The following is a 19,955-nucleotide window of genomic DNA, read 5'->3' as shown; positions in this document are numbered from 1 at the left end:
ACAAGAGAGCTCACCTAGCCTCTTAAACTTAGAGGCCCTCAAAGCATTTTGCATTGGCACAGTCCATGTGTAGGGAGCACCAGCGTTGATGTCTTGGGAGTCTATGAATGCTCCCGCCTTCCTTTCTGCTCCAGAGCTTGGGACTACCTGAGCAGAGGGACACAGGGGATGAGAGATGGAGACCAGAAGGCAGCCTTGCACTGATGAAGTGACCATAGAACGAGGCTTTAGATCATACACGAGTCGGCAAGCACAGATGCTGATCCCTGAATTGGTCTGGATCGCCAATTACAGACGGTGCTCCTACAACCGCAGACCTCTCCTGCCGAACGCAGAGCTAGTCCCCCTTCACCAGCCACACGCAGAGACAGACCACGGTATAGGGCTCTGTGGCCTGGCTCATTTCAAATGAGAATGACAGAGGCATTGGACTCATTTCTTCTCCCAGACTCTATCTTGGAGAGGTCACTGCTCCTCCCCCTGGGGAGAAGGAGGAAGAGACTAAGGAAAGACTCCAGCAGCATTGTCCGAAGGTCTCTTCACCTGGAAATACAAAGAGTGATGTTTCCCCCAGTCTTTCTTGTCTCAGAGCACTGTGCTAACCATTTCCTTAACAAGCTCGAACTCATATAATCCTCAAAACAACCTAGTGAATTTAGCACTGCCATTTAACCAGATTTTGCAAACCTGGACACTTTGGCTCAGAGAGGTGCCCAAGATCACACAGGCAAAGAGGGGAGGCAGCAGAATTTGAACTCAGGCAGTCTGATGCCAGAGCAGTCAAGGTTAGACCACTTAATGGTCCTGCCTCAATCTATCAGTTTTCCTAACATCCCTGGAGGAGGAAAACCACAAAGGTTATAGGCTGAAAGCAGGTGCATGGCTATTCAACTCTGAGAGAAACTCACGTACCTATGCTCAGGAACTCTGTACCAGAATGTTGAAAACACCGTTGTCAGTGAGAGCAAGACCCAGAAACAACCCAGATGTGTGTGGATGGAAGAATGGATAAATGAATGATGGTACCTCCCCAATGTTGCACAGGGTAAGGCAGTGAAGGGCTATGAATCCCAGCCCATGCAGAGATGACTAAATCTCAAGAACTTAATGGTGGGAGAGAAGCAAACAAGAACAAGAGAATGGTTCCATTTAACCTAAGCTCAGAAACATTTAAAACTAAAATATACCTTGTTTAGAGACACAATCATAGGTGATAAAGCTGTAAGGAAAAGCAGAGGTGAGAGAAGAAAGGAAGAAAGGAAAGAAGAAAAGAGGGAGGAAGGGAAGGAAGGAAGGAAGGAAATAGAGAGAGAGAGAGAAGAAAAAGAAAGGAAAAAAGATATGAGAAGAGAAAAGGAAAAGAAAGGAAAGGAAAAGAAAAGAGAAAAGAAAAAAGAAAAGACAAGAAAAAAAGAAAAGAAATGGCTTAATTAACAGAGAATTCAGATAATGGTCACCTCCGGAGGTCAGGAGAGAAATTCACACCGGAAGCTTCTGGGCTTTAGGAACATATTATTTCCTGGCCCAGGTGCTAGACACCCAGATGTTTTATTATAATTCTTCATGTTGTATGGATATGTTTTATACACTCTTATATATGAGGTATGTTTCCCAATACTGTTTTTTTTAATTAAAAAAAAAAAAAGAAAGAAAGAAATTAAGACTCAAAGAAGTCCCCAAAGTGGCCCAAGGACCAAGTTCATGAACAAAACTCAATCTTCTGATGCATGCAGATTATAATCATTATGGCAAATTCTCCCCTAATGCGCCGAATCTACATTAACTCATTCTGTAAGAAACACAGGAAGATTCCTTGGCTTTGCAGAATGCCCAAGTGCTTATCAACATCCTTCATGCTGGGGATACAGAGGTTAAGAGGGCAGGCCCTAGAGACGGACTTCATTTGTAAAATAGGCCTAAAAGTCACACCTATCTGTCAGGATTGATGTGTCTTAGATATGGTAGTGAATATAAACACTTTAATCAGTCCTTCATAAAGACAGAGTAAAGACTTGATAACCGTTGAGCTATTATCAGCCTAGAAATGAAGAAAATTTCACTTTCAGGGTACTAACAGAGTAGATGTTTCACAACTTTTAGGGTGGTTTGGGTTTTTTTGTTGTTATGCGTGGGATGTGTTGCGTGGTTTTTCTGAATTAGGAAATGAATGAAAGGAGAAATCTGGATTCGCAGCCATTGGAAGACTTGGCCCTGGTTGTGACACATGTGAAGAGTGGAAACTGGAAATCATCAGGTCACAGTCTGTACCTGTCAGAGGCTCTACTTTATGTCACCTTCCACCTGCCTCCAGTCTCTTTTGTGCCTGGATTTTCAGGGATTGAATTGCACTCAGGTTTCTTCCCAAACTGCAGAGTCTCATGGGAACTCGTAGGATCACCTTCACATTAGGGGTCTTTATCTTTTCCTTCAACTGGCCTAAGTCGAGTGTCTGCACCCTCTTGTTGATATTAACCCAGACTGGAAAGAATTGGACAAGCAAATGCATTATCCCACCAATGCCTTCAGCACCCACCCCCTTATTTCTTGAACTCTGTCCTCACTTGGTTTCCAAGACGGCAGGACAACAAACTAGGGTTGACAGAGAACAAAGATTCTGAAGTCTAACCATTCCAGGTCGAAATCCCAGGTCTGCCATAGGCTAATGGTGTAATCTTTGGTGAGTTACTTACTCTCTTTAAGCCTCTCTATGCCTCATCTGTAAAATGGGCATAATACCAATTTTATAACAATTTCATTATTGTGAGAATCAAATCACATAATGCATGAAAAAATATTTGACATAGTACCAGGCATATAGTAGACATTCCAAAAACGCTAGCTGTTCTTGTAAGCTCCTAGGTATTGTCAGACTTGACAAGCACACTGTGCTTTCATTGCTTCGCTGTCCCTTCCCTACCTCCATCATTAGGTTGGGGTTCATCTTCTCCACCTGCTTTGCCCATTTACCCAGGGAACCTCACCCAATCCCATGACATCTGTGCCTACCACACACAGCACACACACACTGATGCTGCCCAAAGCTCTCTGCCCAATCTTGATTCTAGATTTGTATTTCCAACTATTTACCATGTCACCTTAGAACCTACATTCCTCCTCCTCCAATTCACATCACCTCCTGTCTTCTCAAACACACTTAATGAAGTCAGTCTCTGGAGGCAGAAGCTGTGAAGACATCCACCATCCTTCACACTCCCTCACCAAGTCTCCCAGCCCCAGCCCTTCCCTACCTCCATCATTAGGTTGGGGTTCATCTTCTCCACCTGCTTTGCCCATTTACCCAGGGAACCTCACCCAATCCCATGACATCTGTGCCTACCACACACAGCACACACACACTGATGCTGCCCAAAGCTCTCTGCCCAATCTTGATTCTAGATTTGTATTTCCAACTATTTACCATGTCACCTTAGAACCTACATTCCTCCTCCTCCAATTCACATCACCTCCTGTCTTCTCAAACACACTTAATGAAGTCAGTCTCTGGAGGCAGAAGCTGTGAAGACATCCACCATCCTTCACACTCCCTCACCAAGTCTCCCAGCCCCAGCCCTGCCCAGCACCTCCCTGCCTCAACTGTGGTTGGGGTCCTCCATACAGCAAAGGCTGGCTGAAGGAAACAGCTTCCTCTTTGCTGCTGCTTGCCATCAGATGCTAACTCCCATCTGCATTCTCTAGTCTCCATTCAATTTCTTTCCTTCAAAAACAAGCCAAAGACAGACCGCAACAAAACTCCCAGAATGTGGGAGAAGGGAAACATCTTGTCTTTTTTAAAAGATTTTGTTTATTTATTTGAGAGAGAGAGAGAGAGCACATGCACGAGCAGAGAGAGAGATAGAAACAGGTTCCCTGATGAGCAGGAACCCCCCCACACCCTAATGAGGGGCTCAATCCCAGGACCCTGGGATCAAGACCTAAGCCAAGAGCAGATGCTTAAGGGACTGAGCCACCCAGCCACCACCCCCCCCCGAAAGGAAACATCTTAGCAAATATTTAACAGTGAAAGATTGGGGGCATACACATTAAGTTCAAGAAGCAAAAATGATACCTAATAATAATATTACATGACATGGTTCTGGTTTTTATCATTTGTCATGAGTAAATTACCATCTTCCTAGATAGAATTAGTCCCTCTGTCCCCTAGGCCCCTCCTACATCTGCTTCAGCACTCAACGTGTATGGTGACTCATCTGTCTCTTCTGCCAAGCCTACATCATTGTCATCATTCTATTTCCAAAATCTGCTGTCATGCCGAACACATAGAGCTTGCTAACAAATAGGAAACAATCTTATAGTTGGCTTTCATGCTTCCCTTTAAAAGCAAAGACAATTGAATTTTTTTCTTCCAGTCATAGAATGACAGTATAATTTTTTGAAGTATCAATTATTCTTAATAACTCAGATATTTTTAACTTTTTTAAAATTCCTTGGCTAGGGCCAAGGAATGGGAAGGCAGATTTGATCTATAATAAATAACTCATTGTTAAGCTTTGAGTTTCAAAATAGGCTTTTTATTAAGGAAGTAGGGAAAAGATCTTTTTTTTTAATTTGAATTCAATGAATTAACATATAATGTATACTAGTGTCAGAGGTAGAAGTCAGCGATCCATCAGTCTTATGTAACAGCCGGTGTTCATTACATCACGTGTCCTCCTTAACACTCACCTCCCAGTCACCCCATCCCCCAACCACCCTCCCCTCCAGCAACCCTTAGTTTGTTTCCTATGATTAAGAGTCTCTTATGGTTTGTCCCCCTGTCTGGTTTCGTCTTGTTTTACTTTTCCCTCCTTTCCCCTATTTTCCTCTGTTTTGTTTCTTAAATTCCACATATGAGTGAGATCATATGATAATTGACTTATTGATATATTTGACATTTTTATGATATCATATGATATGATGAAATCCTATGGTAATTGACATATGATCATTTGACTTGTTTATCTAATTGACTTATTTTTCTTGGTATAATACTTCTAGTTCCATCTACATTGTTGCAAAAAAAATTTTTTTTAAGATTTTTATTTATTTATTTGATAGACAGAGATCACAAGTAGGCAGAGAGGCAGGCAGAGAGAGAGGGAGAAGCAGGCTCCCTGCTGAGCAGAGAGCCCGATGTGGGGCTCGATCCCAGGACCCTGAGATCATGACCTGAGCCGAAGGCAGAGGCTTAAACCACTGAGCCACCCAGGCACCCCAAGATTTCATTTTCTGATGGCTGAGTAGTATATATATATATATATATATATATATATATATATATATATACCACATCTTCTTTATCCATTCATCCGATGGACGTCTGGGCTCTTTCCATAGTTTGGCTCTTGTGGACATTGCTACTATAAACATTGGGGAGCAGGTGCCCCTTCAGATCACTACGTTTGTATCTTTAGGGTAAATACCCAGTAGTGCGATTGCTGGGTCGTAGGGTAGCTCTATTTTCAACTTTTTGAGGAACCTCCATCCTGTTTTCCAGAGCAACTGCACCAGCTTGCACCCCCACCAACAGCGTAGGAGGGCTCCCCTTTCTCTGCATTTTTGTCAACATCTGTTGTTTCCTGACTTGTTAATTTTAGCCATTCTGACCCATGTGTGGTTTTTGTACTTTAGGGAGAAAGTCTTAAAGGAACCAAAGCTTGGGCAGTAGAGTAAACCAGAGAAGGAAACACTTGAGGGAACCTCTTGTCCCCTGGAAGGAGGAAAGCCTCGTTGCCAGGAGACAGTTTTCCACTTCGCACATCCAGCAACTCAAGGTTCTGTTACCAGTGCATCCAGGACAAATGCATATGGGAGATCAGGCTTCACCCTAAATAAATTCAAAAGAGACCTGTGCGTAAAGCACCATGTCAGTTTGATTTTTTAATAACTGATCTACCCATTTAACAAGGAGATACAGCAAAAGATTAACACCAGCTCCAGAGTCACACCACCTGGGCGTGAACCTTTCACGAACTGTGTGACGAGAGCCACAAACTCAGTCAGCCTGTTTATTCAGTTCTTTAGCATAAGCGTAAGATGGTTTTCCCTCTCCTGTAGAGTCTGAACCTTCTATTCCATCCCTGCATGTAACATCCTTACATTAGCGTCTAGGAAGAGGTCTGGAAATATGAGCTATTGTTATCCTTTGGGCCAGGCAAGGAGCTAAAGTTGTGAATACGTGGTCCCTGTCCCCACAGAGCTCCCTGAATGCTGAACTGGAGTTCCCTGGTTCCTCGTGAACGCATTCTTCTCCTACAGCCACTCTGTGGAAGCCAAATTAGCCTTTGCTATGCCCTTGCTAAACGGTATTCAAAGCCAGGGAAGTTGGCTGGACCATTGGTTCAAGTTGTCATGCTCTGAAGCATCTGCCATACTTGAAATCAGAGTTAAATGTTTCTTGAAAACAAGGAACTTGTTTATTGTAGCAGATACTGCTGTGTGTGCATCAAGGTCCACTGACTCTTCTTACTGGGCACCTTCCTGACCTCAGCTCCCATTTCCCAGCTTCCCTTGCGGTTAGGCAAGGTCATGGGACTGGGCATTAGCCAAACGATGTGACCGGAAGTGGTGAGCGCCCCTCCTGGCCTGGTCCATAGAAACCCCTCATGCTCACAGAGACTTTGCAGGTCGCCTACTGCAAATGTCACAACCACAAGACAAAGAAATCCAGGTCCTCAAATTTCGACTTGGACAAGGCATCTACTCATGAGCCATGCCCATTGTGAACTTTATGTGAGGAAGAAACAAACATCCATTGTGTTTGGGCCATTACACATTCTTGAGTGTATTTGCTCCACATTCCATAATTACGTCAAAAATACATCTGTCCTGATCATCGTGAACTTATAGTTCCTACAGCAGTGGCTGGTGTGTAGAGGGAAGTTATGCCCTCAGAGCCAGAGATTTTACTAGAAAACAGAGCCTGGGTTAGTTTGAACAGCAGAGTCAAGGTCATCATTAACATGTGGGACACAGACTCTGGAACTCTGCAGAGAAGTATAGTGACTGAGATTTCTGAAGCACGAGAATGCTACCTCCAGGAAGAGAATGTAAAGTACTTTTTCCCCAATTTCAGTTCTCCTCAGATTTCCCAAATCAGATCATCCAGATCCAGAATTACGGGAAGTGATTTCACTGAGAGACAAGAGAAAGCAGCTCATTTAAGTGTGAGGAGAGCAGCCACGCTCTGAGAAGAGTCTTCTTTACACCATCACCGATGGCTATTTAAAGAGAATAGAAGATTGATGTTGAATAGATGGGGGAAGTTCTCGGTTTCCACTACATAAAAAGACTGACTGGGTCATGGGGTCTCCTAATTGGCGCTGTCACAGGATACCAGCAGTGTTTGGAAAGATGCCTGAGGTTTCTTTCCAAACACTTCCCACCCCACCCCTCTTCTCCTCATTCTCCAGAAAGTTCTTCCTCTGGGAAGAGTCCCAGCATACCACACTTGCCACTGATGATGGACAACGTGTGTGTGTTGTTTCACAGCCCCATGAAACACTTCCTTCTCCTCAATATCTTTTCTGATTAAAGAAGCAAAATCATACCAGCTCTCCACTACCCCATCTTTGACCCTTAGTTAAAGAGAAAAGTCTAGTCATCTGTCCAAGTAAGGCAGGTGGCAAGCTATGAGATGTGATCTTGGACTGAGAAAATGAGCAATAGACAGGAAAATGTCATTGTCGGTAAGGCTTAGAGGCAGTCTACAGGTGTATATGGAATAGGAGAAGTGTTAGAACTCACCATTCCCATTGACCCCCCCGTAAAGGGTTATACTCAAGGTTACTCACTTCGTTAAGCTACTAGTCCATAAGCATAAATGGCCATATTCTGTGCTGTGTGACTCTGCCCCCAGAGTCACAGCTGACTGAACCAGAAATGGACATCCAACCTCAGGGCAGTCAACTTAGGGTTGACCAGCAGCCTATGTGAAAGCCTGGTGAGATATGTCTCTCCACAGAGATGATGGTGATTAAGGCATCAAATTGTCTTTCTCGGCAATTCAAAATGCACATAGGAAGAGACAGGTAGCAAGAGAGAAGGACAGAAAATAACACAGAGAAAGGACAAATAGGACTGGGAAAAAATATTGGAAGGTCAAAATTATGAAATCCGAGTTAGCAGATGCTGTAAGGGCAAAATACATGCCAGGGAGAGAAGGAAGTAGCTCCTCACCGTGTGTGAGAGATAAACCAGAGATTTGCCCCCTACTAGCTGACCACTTGGAAGATCAACTCATTCCAGCTTCTGGGAGGGAGAAGACAGGAGATGGGTCCAGCAACAGGAAAACTGGTGTCAAGGACAGGGCGAAGGCTGAACGACTGTCCTCATGCCAGAATCTGTTCTGGGCTCTGTAGTGCTCTGCTGCCTTGTGGTTCTGACTCCTCTTGGGGGCGGGAGGTTATGTGGTTTTCCTTCGAATTCCCAGATGGTCTGACAACAAGCGTGAGAGTCCTGTTTTCATTTCCATGTAGTAATACCCGCCTTACTTGAAGAGACACAATACATTCCTTTGTATTCCTTGCTACCAAAAGAGTGGCGTGTGTGTGTGAGTGTGTGCATGTGTGTGCGTGCGTGTGTGTGTGTACAATGTGCATCAGTGTGTTGTATGTGGAGAAGGTGAGTTAAGAAGTCAAAAGATGTCACGGGCAGCACAGCGGTGATAAATTTGGGGGAGAATGGGGCCATAGGGTAGGAGAGTCTAGGAATGAGGTTAACAGAAATGGACAAACTCGTGTGGGCCTTGTCACACTTTGGTCTGGCACCAATCTCGCTCCCCATGTCCCTCAGATTCCCTTTCTCTCTTTTTTTAAAGAATTTATTTATTTATTTGACAAACAGAGATCACTAGTAGGCAGAGAGGCAGGCAGAGAGAGAGGAGGAAGAAGGCTCCCTGTTGAGCAGAGAGCCTGATGTGGGGCTCGATCCCAGGACCCCAGGATTACGACCTGAGCCGAAGGCAGAGGCTTAACCCACTGAGCCACCCAGGCGCCCCAGGTTCCCCTTCTCTTGAACATACTGCACACAGAGAAAGGAACGTGTGTCCCTTCTGTTGACATTACCGATCTGTTATATTTACTCAGAAAGTCCGTTCTTCTTCTAAAGAAATGCTTTATGAGCCGTATCGGTCAGGATTCTGGGTAGAAAAGAGCAGGAGCCCAGTTGGGACCAACCTTTAGCGCTGGCTTCTCTTGGCTTGTCAGGTATGTTCTCATAGGCCTGCTGTCTCCCTGAGGCTGTGGCCATGGCGGGGAGAGGGGGACTGGGGGACAGATCCTATGTTCACATCCTTGCTGCTTCACCATCAAGACCACAGACACCCCAATGCAAGCACTAGAGCCAGAAGTGAGCCGTGAGCTCCTGTTTGCATCAAGGGTCAGACCCTGGGCAAGGGGTGTGCGGCAGACCTGACAAGCCTCTGGCTGGGTTATTGAGACACACACATACACGTACACACACACACACACACACACACACACACACTGTGTCTGTCGCCCTGACTACTGGCATCACTCTGGGCTGTGACCGGCACTGGGGGGGGGGGGGGGGGCCTGCATGGGGTGGGACACACTTGCTGGACCTGCAGTGTCCCTCCAGCCCAGAAGGAGGCAGCATTGCCTCTCTTTGCCTGCCAGGCCTTGGTCTCTCCCCGGGTGGGGGTTCCAGGCTTCCATCTCAGGAATAGAATCAGGATAAAGATTTTATCTCAGGAAAACTATCATGCCTCCAATGTCAAGACCCTCCAAGGTTAATCTAGATTTTCCTCCTCCTTATAAGGACTCTCATTTAAAAATAGAATCATAGTATCCGAAAGCCGGAAGGAGCATTTAGTGATTATATCCTGCCTGGGACTCTGGTTTAATGATGAAGAAATACGCTTGTTGAAGCAAAGAGACTCAAATATAAATTTCAATATTTGGTAGCAAATCACTAAGTCAGCTGAATCAATCATAAAAAGCAATCAAGGAGAAATAAAATACCTGAATAAAGTATTGGTTATCAATTTCTAGAAGGCAGGACTAAACTTTCAATAGGAAAACGTTATAAGAAATACCCAAATAACCTTTAAGAGGAAACACTTGGACGAATGATTTGGACAAATGCAATGCACATGTGTTAAGTCAGAGATAGAACTTTCACATCATTATTTGAGGGGCGCCTGGGTGGCTCAGTGGGTTAAGCCTCTGCCTTCGGCTCAGGTCATGATCCCAGGGTCCGGGAATCGAGCCCCATGTGGGGCTCCTTGCTCAGCGGGGAGCCTGCATCTCCCTGTGCCTGCTTCTCCCCCTGCTTGTGCTCTCCCTTTCTCTCTGTCAAATAATAAATAAAATCTTTTTTAAAAATTGTGAAAGGTAAAAACAAATAAGTGAAATTAATTTTAATGAAACCTTCATTTTCACCCCACAAATTAAAAATACTATTTCACCACGTAATCAATAAAAAATCACGAATTCAATCTTTCACCTTCTTTTTCTGCACTAAGCCTTTGAAATCTGGTGTGTATCCTAGACTTAGAGCACATGTCAGTTCTGACCAGCCCCATTTCAAGGGCTCTGTAACCACATGTGGCTAATGGCTTGGACAGAGCAGAACTGGACAGAGCAAAACTGAACAACACATTCATTCTAGACCTTGCAAAGTCTTCAGGGCAAACACGTAGGCTCACCCAGAGCCCTCTGGGGAAGTGTTTTATAAAACTAGAATATAACAAGGTGATAACATTTGATCAAAAGGAGCTTCCTCTTTCAAAACAACCTACTTTTAATTTTCTCTGTCCTCCTCAGAGAAACTTCAGAAGGATCATGATAATTGCATCATTCTTCTTCTTCAACAACAAACTGAAGCGGACACGGTCAGGTCAGTGGGAATGGGAGTTAGATGGAGGAGGCTGTCCTGTTTTACTCCCGGAGGGACCGCCCATGACCCACTGGGTTTTTCATAAGATATCATCAAGCCTGCTGAGAACCAATGGATATTCTTTTTTTCCCCCATGCTGAAAGCGCCAGCAACAATTTTCATGTAGCCGCCCTTCTTTTTCAGAGGAGATGATGGCAGAGGCAGGTTGTAATCAGTGTGCTATCTGAGGACAAATAGAACACGTCAGGCAGATTGCTCTTTCGTAAAGGCTAAAGAGCTTTCAAGACTGTGAGTCACTTTGCAGTGCTCGGGAAAGAGCGACAGTTGAAACTTGCCATCAAAATCAGAGAGACCATCTAGGCCAACCTGGGCACAGCCAGGAGTGGATTAAGAGCTCCCCAAGCCAGCTCCATCCCAGTAACAATGATGATCACACTCAGCTCTCCTCAGCAGCAGCCCTTGCCCTCTGTTCATTAGGTTTGTGCACAACTCCAACAACCTCCCTCAGGCCCAGGGGCCGCCACTCCTCTGTCTTCCTTCCAGCCCTTGGCAGTGACTTCCAGGGTGAGGGTTTCTCACTCAACAGTGAGTCACGCTGCAGGCAGACCTTGACCCTGCCTCATCCTAACTGCCTTAAAGTACAGCAAGCATCCATGCATCCTAAAAGGAGGCCAAGTCCTCCCTTTATTTCTGGAGTCTTCTTTCTATGGAAGAAACTGTGATGAGGCTATCTGTCATTCAGAACCTCTGAGTCTTTTGTTCTAAAATCAATGATTGACTTTCACTGACCACTTAACTATAGCCCCCTTTTGTTCCCATAGTAACTCCAGTAATGCCCTTTTTTCTGTTCCAAGTGCTTCTTTACTTGATGTATGAGTTTGCTGTGGCTGCTGTAACAAAGTCCTACACGATGGGTGTCTTACACAGCAGAGTTTTCTTTTCTCACACTTCCAGAAGGTGGAAGTCCAAGACCAAGGTGGTGGCAGAGTGGGTTTCTTCCAAATGTTTTGAGAGAGAATCAATCCTTGTCTCTCCCCTCACTTCTGGGGTTTGCTGGTCATCCTTGGTGTTCCTTAGCTTGTAGGAACATCATCCCACTCTCCACTTTCATTTTCACATGCATTCTCCCCCTGTATATCTATGGCCAAGCTTGCAACCCCCCCCCCACTTTTTTTTAAGATTTTATTTATTTATTTGACAGAGAGAGATCACAAGTAGGCAGAAAGGCAGGCAGTGGGGGCGGGGGAAGAAGCAGGTTCCCCGCTGAGCAAAGAGCCCAATGTGGGTCTCAATCCCAGGACCCTGGGATCATGACCTGAACCAGAGGCAGAGGCTTTAACCCACTGAGCCACCCAGACACCCCCAAACTTGCCCTTTTTAAAAGACACCCATCATCCTGGCTTAAGGCTCACTCTCATGACCTCATCTTCATTAATTACACCTGCAGTGACCCTATTTCCAAATAAGGTCACACTCTGAGGTATTGGTGTTTAGGACTTCAATATCTCCTGTTCAGGGGACAAGACCCACTACAAATAATTTTACTCATTTTGTCTTCCCCAAAGGCCACTGAGATAGGTTCTTAGATAAGTTATCTCGATTTGCATAGGAGGGCACTGAGGCACAGACCGAGGAAATGACTTGCCAAGGTCACGTGGCGGGCCAGGAGTGAAGCCACCCCAGACTGTCCAGCTCCAGCGTCTGAAGGGTGAGTGTGTGCTGTACAACCCTACGAGATAAGCACTGTTATTACCGCCTCAAACTTACACTTGAGGAAACTCAAGTACGCAGCGATCATAAAACCCACCCAGGTTCACACTGCTGGTCATTGGTGGAGATGAAATTTGAACCCCCTACTATTTGGCTCCAGTGTCCCATCTGTCGACCACTAAGCTCTCCAATGTCTTTAAAATAAGTTCCCAGAATTCAGGAAAGGCTAGTTTACTATTCCACACTTTCCAAGGCTGCACCATTTTGGGATATGTTGGTTCTCTATCATTTGTAGCCGGTGGAAACAGGCAGATATATCAGGAGTGGCTTGAGAACTTTGGGCTTGAGAACTTTGGGCTTGAGAACTTTGCAGGTGCTGGAGGTCCCTGCCCCAGCACTGCCCTGGACCCCCTCAGGCTCTTCCATGACAACAGAAAGAAAGTAGACAGGTACGGATGTTGTTCCGGTCTACTTTGGTGAAATAAAATGGGGGTGGGGAGTGAAAGGGTTCAACCCCTTAAAAGAAGAATCCAACAGACCCCACCTTACCCCTTCTTTATGACTAGAAATAAGTGAGGTTCCTCCCACTGTCTCATGAGGAATGGGGGAGCCTGGCTCCTAAGCCAAATCAAATAATGGTATTTCTCTGTCAAAGATTTAAATGAAGGGGCACAGAGACTGGGCGTCGAGAGCTGAGTTTCATTAATGTGGCAGCTGGGCACCACACAGTCCCTGGGATTAGCTATTCAAATTCTTGAAGTCTGTGAGAAATCCATGGAATTCCCTTCTCCCAACCCTGCCACTTGCTTTTGATTAAAAGAGCTCGAGTTGTGGGGGTGCCTGGGTGGCTTGGTCAGTCAAGTGTCCAGCTGTCCATCTCAGCGCAGCTCTTGATCTTGGAGTCTTGAGATCAAGCCCTGTTTTGGGTTCCAGAGAGAAAGAGAGAGAGAGAAAGAGCGAGCTTGAATTGTTTTCTTAATACATTTAGCTTGAGTCTTGTATATTCAAAAAAGTAGTATCACTAGCTCATTCTAAAAAATCTTCCCCCAGCTTGCCCAATTTAAAGAAGTTTCTTTCACTTGATTCATAGCAACAAGGCACCATACTTCAAATAGCTGTGTCTAAAATAAACCACTCTTATTTACGCCCCTGGTGTAAAAGCTCCCTGAGGGTAGCAATTTCACCTGTTTTGTTTACTTCTGTATCCTGAACACCTAGCAAAATGCCTATTGCATAGTAAGATTCAGTAATATTCGTTATGAACAAATATCTATGCATAAAGTTTCTCCCATTTCACACAGGTGATAACTTGCCATACATACTATTCTTCATGTTTCTTTTTTTAAAAAACTTATTTATATGCTATTCAATATCAAATATTCATTGTCAACAGTTAGAGGAACAGGAGGTGGGAAGCATGACTCTTATTTATGTAAAGAGTTCCAAGCAAAAAAACCAATTCTCCATGCCTACTTCTTCATGCACTAATCCCTGGACACAGCCATCACTCAGCATGAATTGAACCCACTGTATAGGTCGTGCGCGGTATGTGACAGAGTCTTCTCTTTGCTGTTTATGACCCACACAATAGCCACTATTTCTTAATGCACAGCATTCAGAATCCAGCTAAATTTTTTAAATGTCTATTTTGCCCTGAGGATTACTTTTATCTTCCTATCAAACTGTGTATGTATATGCTTTCCCATTATAGCTACTCAAAACTGTAGGGGGTGGATTAAAAATTAAAGTGTACTAAAAAAATAAATTATATGAACTTTTTAAACTTCAGGTAATTAAAATAATAATGAGATACAACTACAGCTTCTGGCCAAAATCCAGGACAGTGACAACACCAGATGTTAGAGAGGACGTGGAGGAACAGGAACTCTCATTCATTGTTTGTGGGAATGCCAAATGGTACAACCACTTTGGAAACCAGTTTGTCAGTTTCTTACAAAGCTAAACATGCTCTTATCATACAATCCAGCAGTTGTGCTCCTTGGTATTTACTAAAAAGAATTGGAATTTTGTATCCATGCAAAAACCTGCACACAGATGTTGATCATTGCTAAAACTTGAAAGCAACCAAGATGTCCTTCAGTAGATAATAAATAAATAAGCTGTGGTATATTTAGACAATAAATTTTGTCCATTGCTAAAAAGAAGAAAGCTGTAAAGCCATGAAAAGGCAGGGAGGAAACAATATTACTAAGTGAAAGAAGCCAGTCTGAAAAGGATACATACTACTGTGTGATTACAGCTGTATGACATTCTACAAAAGGCAAAACTACCAAGACAGTAAAAAGATCAGTGGTTGCCAGGGGCTGTGGGGGTGAGGTGGGTGGGATGTTGAATAGGCAGAACAGAGAGGATTTTTAGGGCAGTAATCCTCTGTATGACTGTAACAGTAGACATGTGTTATGGTCAATTTGTCCAAACTCAGAGAATGCACAACTATGGGCTTTTGTTGATTATGATCAATTGTAACAAATGTCCCACTTTGGTGGGGGATGCTGGTAAGGGGAGAGGCTGTGCATGTGTGGGGGGCAGGGAGTAGATGGGAAATCTCTGTATACTCTGAATCTAAAGCTGCTCTAAAATAAAATTTTATTTAAAAAAATCAATACATCTTCATGTTTTTAAATAAGGTAGCCCTTGGTATAACCTTGGGTTTAACACAATAGGTTTCTTGTAAAATTTAGGTAGCTTGTCCCCGGTGCCTGCTCATCCACCCACCCTCGTCATGACCTAGAGCCAAATTTTTCCATCTGCATTTGGGTGTGTTGCATCTTCTGTGAGAGGCAGCTACTTCGAGAGTTCCATTCTGAGATAGCAGTATCAAAATTATCATTTATGGTCAAGGACATCTTGGTTGCTTCCAGAATGGGGCAATTAGTGCATTGTGGGATAAAAAGTGGGATATGCACAGAAGTCTTAGAATCTGGAAGTTGTAACTGGGAGATACACAGGTCATCAGAGATTGAAGGGGACCATTTATCAGAGTTACTCTTGTCATAGACTGTGTTTCTTCAGACCATTTACATCACCCCCTTAAATCATTACGACCAATAGCTTATTTATTCTCCATCTCCTCCCCATGGGATGTAGGCTGTATGAGAGCAGAGCCTCTATGTGTCTTGTTCAGAATTATATCTCCAGTGCCTGAAATCACTCCTGGCATGTGATGGATGCTCAGTGTTTGTGGAGTTCATGAATAAACTATAGAGCAGGATGAAGGTGACTTTTGTATTTGTACCAGTCCTGGTGCTTAGGAGTCCTTCCTTTTGGAAACCCTTCTGGAAATTACCTAAGAAATCTTTTCCCATACAAACAAGGAGGTCATTGAGAAGGGAGCAGCCATCTGGGGTTGAGTGGAAAAAATTCTCTTAAAATGTAAAATTCCAACCTCATGTCAATGGAGCGTGACTTCAGGGGTCCTAGTTATTCTTCGGGCTTTCACTAGCACTCTTCTCAAAGTCCTTCCATCGCATTCAGAAATCACACTCCTATTCTCAGGATTTTGTTACGATGGCATCACTCTTCTAAGAACCAACATCTAGACTAATTATCAATGACTGAGTAAAAACGTTACCTTAGAGTTGCAGCTTAAAAACAATTGTGGTGTGGGGCACCTGGGCAGTTCAGTCAGTTAAGCATCCAACTCTTGATTTCAGCTCAGGTCATGACGTCAGGATCGTGGGATCGAACCCCACCTCGGGCTCTGTGCTGGGTGCAGAGCCTGCTTGAGATTCTCTCTCTCCCTCTCCCTCTTCCCCTCCCCACATACTTACACACACATGCATTCTCCCTCTCAAAAACAAGCAAATAGGGGCTTCTGGGTGGCTCAGTGGATTAAAACCTCTGCCTTCAGCTCGGGTCATGATCCCAGAGTCCTAGGATCAAGCGCCACATCGGGCTCTCTGCTCAGCAGGGGGGCCTGCTTCCTCCTCTCTCTCTGCCTGTCTCTCTGCCTGCTTATGATCTCTATCTATCAAATAAATTTACAAATCTTTAAAAAAAAAAAGCAAATAAACAAAAAATAATTGCGGTATAATGGGGAATATGTATTTGTTCTTTTCTCCAGTTCCTGACACATCGCCCTTAAAACCCTTAGAATCTACTAATCTTTTACATGCTAAGAAGACGAGTCGTGGCTGGGGACCCCTAGGTAGCTTCAGGATGGTGGTTGGTCCAAAAAAAAAAAAAAAAGGCATAACTAGCAGGTTGGCCCATCCCCAACCTGGGGCCAGTGGCTGGAGGTTGAGTTCAGTCACCAATGGCCTATGATCTAATCAATCATGCCTATATAATGAAACCTCCTATAAAACCCCCTAAACAGTGGGGTCCAGGGCTTCTGGGTGGTTATGCATATTGAGGTAATGTCCCTAGAGAGGGGAGGGAAGTGCCATATAACAAGCACCACCCGGTACCTCGGTCTACACCTCTCCACCATTTGGCTGTTCCTAAGTTGTATCTTTATAGTAAACTGGTAGTAGTAAGTAGAATGTGTTCCTGAGTTTTGTGAGCAATTCTAGCATATTATTAAATCTGATGAAGAAGAGGTGGGAACCCTGATTTAGAAGCTGATTGGTCAGAAGTAAGCGAGGCCCGGACCTGTGGCTGCCATCTGAAGTGGGGAGAGTCTTGTGGGAGTCAGGGTCAGAACTGAAGCCAATTGTCACCCCCACTTGGTGTGCAGAGAACGTGAGAATTGGTGTTAGGCTGGACAGCCAACACACATTTGACTCCAGAAGCCTTGTGAATAAAAACAGGTCAACGGGTAACATTTATTACCTCACCGTTTCTGTGAGGAAAGACCTTGGGAACAGCTTACCTGAGTGGTTCTGGATGGGAGAGTCCTTCTGGGTGGTTGCAGCGAAGGCGTCAGCCCAGACTGTGGCCCTCTGAAGGCGTGACTGGGCCACTTCCAAAATGGCTCACACTCACCGTGACCAAGTTGGTGCTGGTTGTTGACAAGAGGCCTTAGCTCCTTGCAGTTTGAACCTCTCCAGGGGGCCACTCAGACATGATGGCTCTCCTCACAGCTAGTGCCCTGAGAAAGCGAGATGAAAGCTAGCATGTGTTTTGTGTCCTGGTCTCCTGAGTCACACCACGTCATTTCTGCAATGTCCTGTGGTTTCCCAGGTCAGCGCCAGTGTTTGGAGCAGGAACCACACAGAACATGAAAAGCAAGAGGCAGGGATCTTTGGCAGCCATTTTGGAGGCTCAACACACAGCTCAAATATACTTTTCTATTTTTTTTTTTAAGATTTTATTTATTTATTTGAGAGAGAGAGAGAATGAGAGAGAGAGCGTGAGTGGAGAGGTCAGAGGGAGAAGCAGACTCCCTGCTGAGTGGGGAGCCCTATGTGGGACTCGACCCCGGGACTCCAGGATCATGACCTGAGCCGAAGGCAGTTGCTTAACCAACTGAGCCACCCAGGTGCCTCTCAAATATACTTTTCAAATAAATGAATGAATTATTTGATCAATGTCAAGTCCTCTAAACTCCATCTGTTTGGATCTAGTATTTAGCACAAGAACTCAGGCTTCCGGCAACACAAAACGTTTTATGGGCCTTAGTGTTTTCCCTCTGGAGAACCTCAGACAAATAAATGATTTCCTTTCACTGTGACTCAAGTCTAAAAATGGGAGTTGTAAAATCACCATGAAATTAAATAACTTCAGAAGCATGAAGAATGTTCATTATTAAAACTCTCCCACAGGCCCGGCTCTGGGCAAAATTGTAAAGTCAGGGAAGCTTGGCTTTTCTAACCCAATTCTGCAAATCTCCTCGGCCCTCCCCACCGCCCCCCACCAACCATCCCCTCCCCCCTCTGCAATGTCATGTTCGGTGGACAGGTGTGAGTTTCGCACAACGGGCCTTCACACAGCTGGAGAGAGTACCAGCCGGAGAGGTTAATGCTGAGTAAATGCACATGTGAGAACATCAGACAAGACCAGCTCTGCCTCTGGCTTTGAAACACATCACCCAGTATCAGGTGAACATCAGACGAAACTGTCAGCTGACAACCAGGAGTTGAGATGCGTGAAGATCCTTAGCGGTGAAAATGGAATGTTCCCCGCAGAGAGATGATCAAGGATCCACATCTCCCCAAGGGACAGCAGATTTCCCCATCCCGCTCACCCGAAGAACACACCAGGCGCATGGAGGCTTGTGAGTTCCTCGAACAGGTATGGTCCAAGCCAGGCATCCTTTTAGGGACCAATCTCTCAATCGCTCAATCATCGTGTCAATGAAGCCTCTCCTGACCATTTTCCTTAAAATGCCAATTTAAATCGCAGCCTTCCCCTAGCCCTTACTCTGCTCAATGCTCTTGTGTTTCATAGCACTCGCAAGGATACTCACACGTCTACTAAAACTCATTTTATTGTTTTTTATTAGTGTCTGTCTCCCTTATACACACTCCATGCCAGAATTTCAGCTCCCCAAGAGTGGGAACCTTCACCTGTTTTGCTCCCTGACATGGCTCCTGGCCCATGGTACCTACTATTTATTGAGTGAATGAGTGCTGGTTGCAAGAGTGAAGAAAACAGACAAAATTCTGTCTTCTGCACACTTACCTTTCTCTCCCGTTCTCTCTTCCCTCTCTCTCAATCCATGCATACAGTTGCCATTCACTGGGTTAAGTCCACAATATGTGGTTGGTCCACTGTTCTCACCTTCCTGTTGTTTCCAGCACATGCCCCCAGGCAGTCCGTGGCTTCTCCATTCCAGAGCATTTGCTGCAAAACCTAAATCCCCAGGTCACTCCAGATTCCAATTTCATGCTTGTTCTTGGGGAAATAAAGTTTGTTTTTCAAATATAAACATTCCAGAGCCCTAGTCATACTTCCCGAGCTCTCTGGGTGGCCGTACCTCTGGGCTTAGGGCAGGAAACCTATTTGTTTTTCCTCTCAAAATGTTCAAAAATGGGTCACAAAGCTGCACACTTTTGTCAGTGAAAATTACCACCCACCCCTTTCTTTGCTCTGAAAGAGATAACTCTCCTTACCCCCCCCAAAAGCCACATTCCAAGTCAGAACATTCCAGTGACTCAAGGTTAATCAAAACAGGGGACATGCCAAAAGGAAGCATGCAGAGAATGACCACGGGCATCAAACAAGGCTGCTGGAGAGGCCAGATTCCCTGAGCACTACCAACAACCCCCAATCACACATGTACAAAGGCGGCTTGCATTCAAGTGCAGGGAAGTGGTACCTGGTTCATGTAGTATCAACAACCCTTCTTCACAGATCATTATGTTAGTGTGTGCGATACAGATACAGATGAGACACGAGCACGTATTTTTCCAGGTAGAGGAAAGACAGTGGGAACAAAAGACATGATAGGTCATGGTCAACTCGTTAAACAATAGGAGATCCAA

The 19,955-nt window shown here is 44.7% G+C and overlaps 1 protein-coding gene and 1 long non-coding RNA gene across 2 annotated transcripts in view; both read right to left on the bottom strand.

Moving 5' to 3' along the window:
* The window catches only part of LOC309863475 (uncharacterized protein), a 265,681-nt gene that overhangs the window by 89,500 nt on the left and 156,226 nt on the right, over window positions 1–19,955 (bottom strand). The gene's annotated exons all lie outside the window — the stretch shown is intronic.
* On the bottom strand, window positions 13,120–19,327 carry LOC309863010. The gene is made up of 3 exons (XR_014310846.1): window positions 19,153–19,327; window positions 17,402–17,620; window positions 13,120–13,484 (listed from the first exon to the last, which is right to left on the bottom strand). It is a non-coding gene; the product is annotated as an uncharacterized lncRNA (long non-coding RNA).

The sequence above is a fragment of the Mustela nivalis genome (genome assembly GCF_964662115.1).
Source record: "Mustela nivalis genome assembly, chromosome: 4".
Classification (NCBI taxonomy): domain Eukaryota; kingdom Metazoa; phylum Chordata; class Mammalia; order Carnivora; family Mustelidae; genus Mustela; species Mustela nivalis.
Note: the sequence above shows the minus strand (reverse complement) of the source record. Positions and strands in the feature narration are given on the sequence as shown.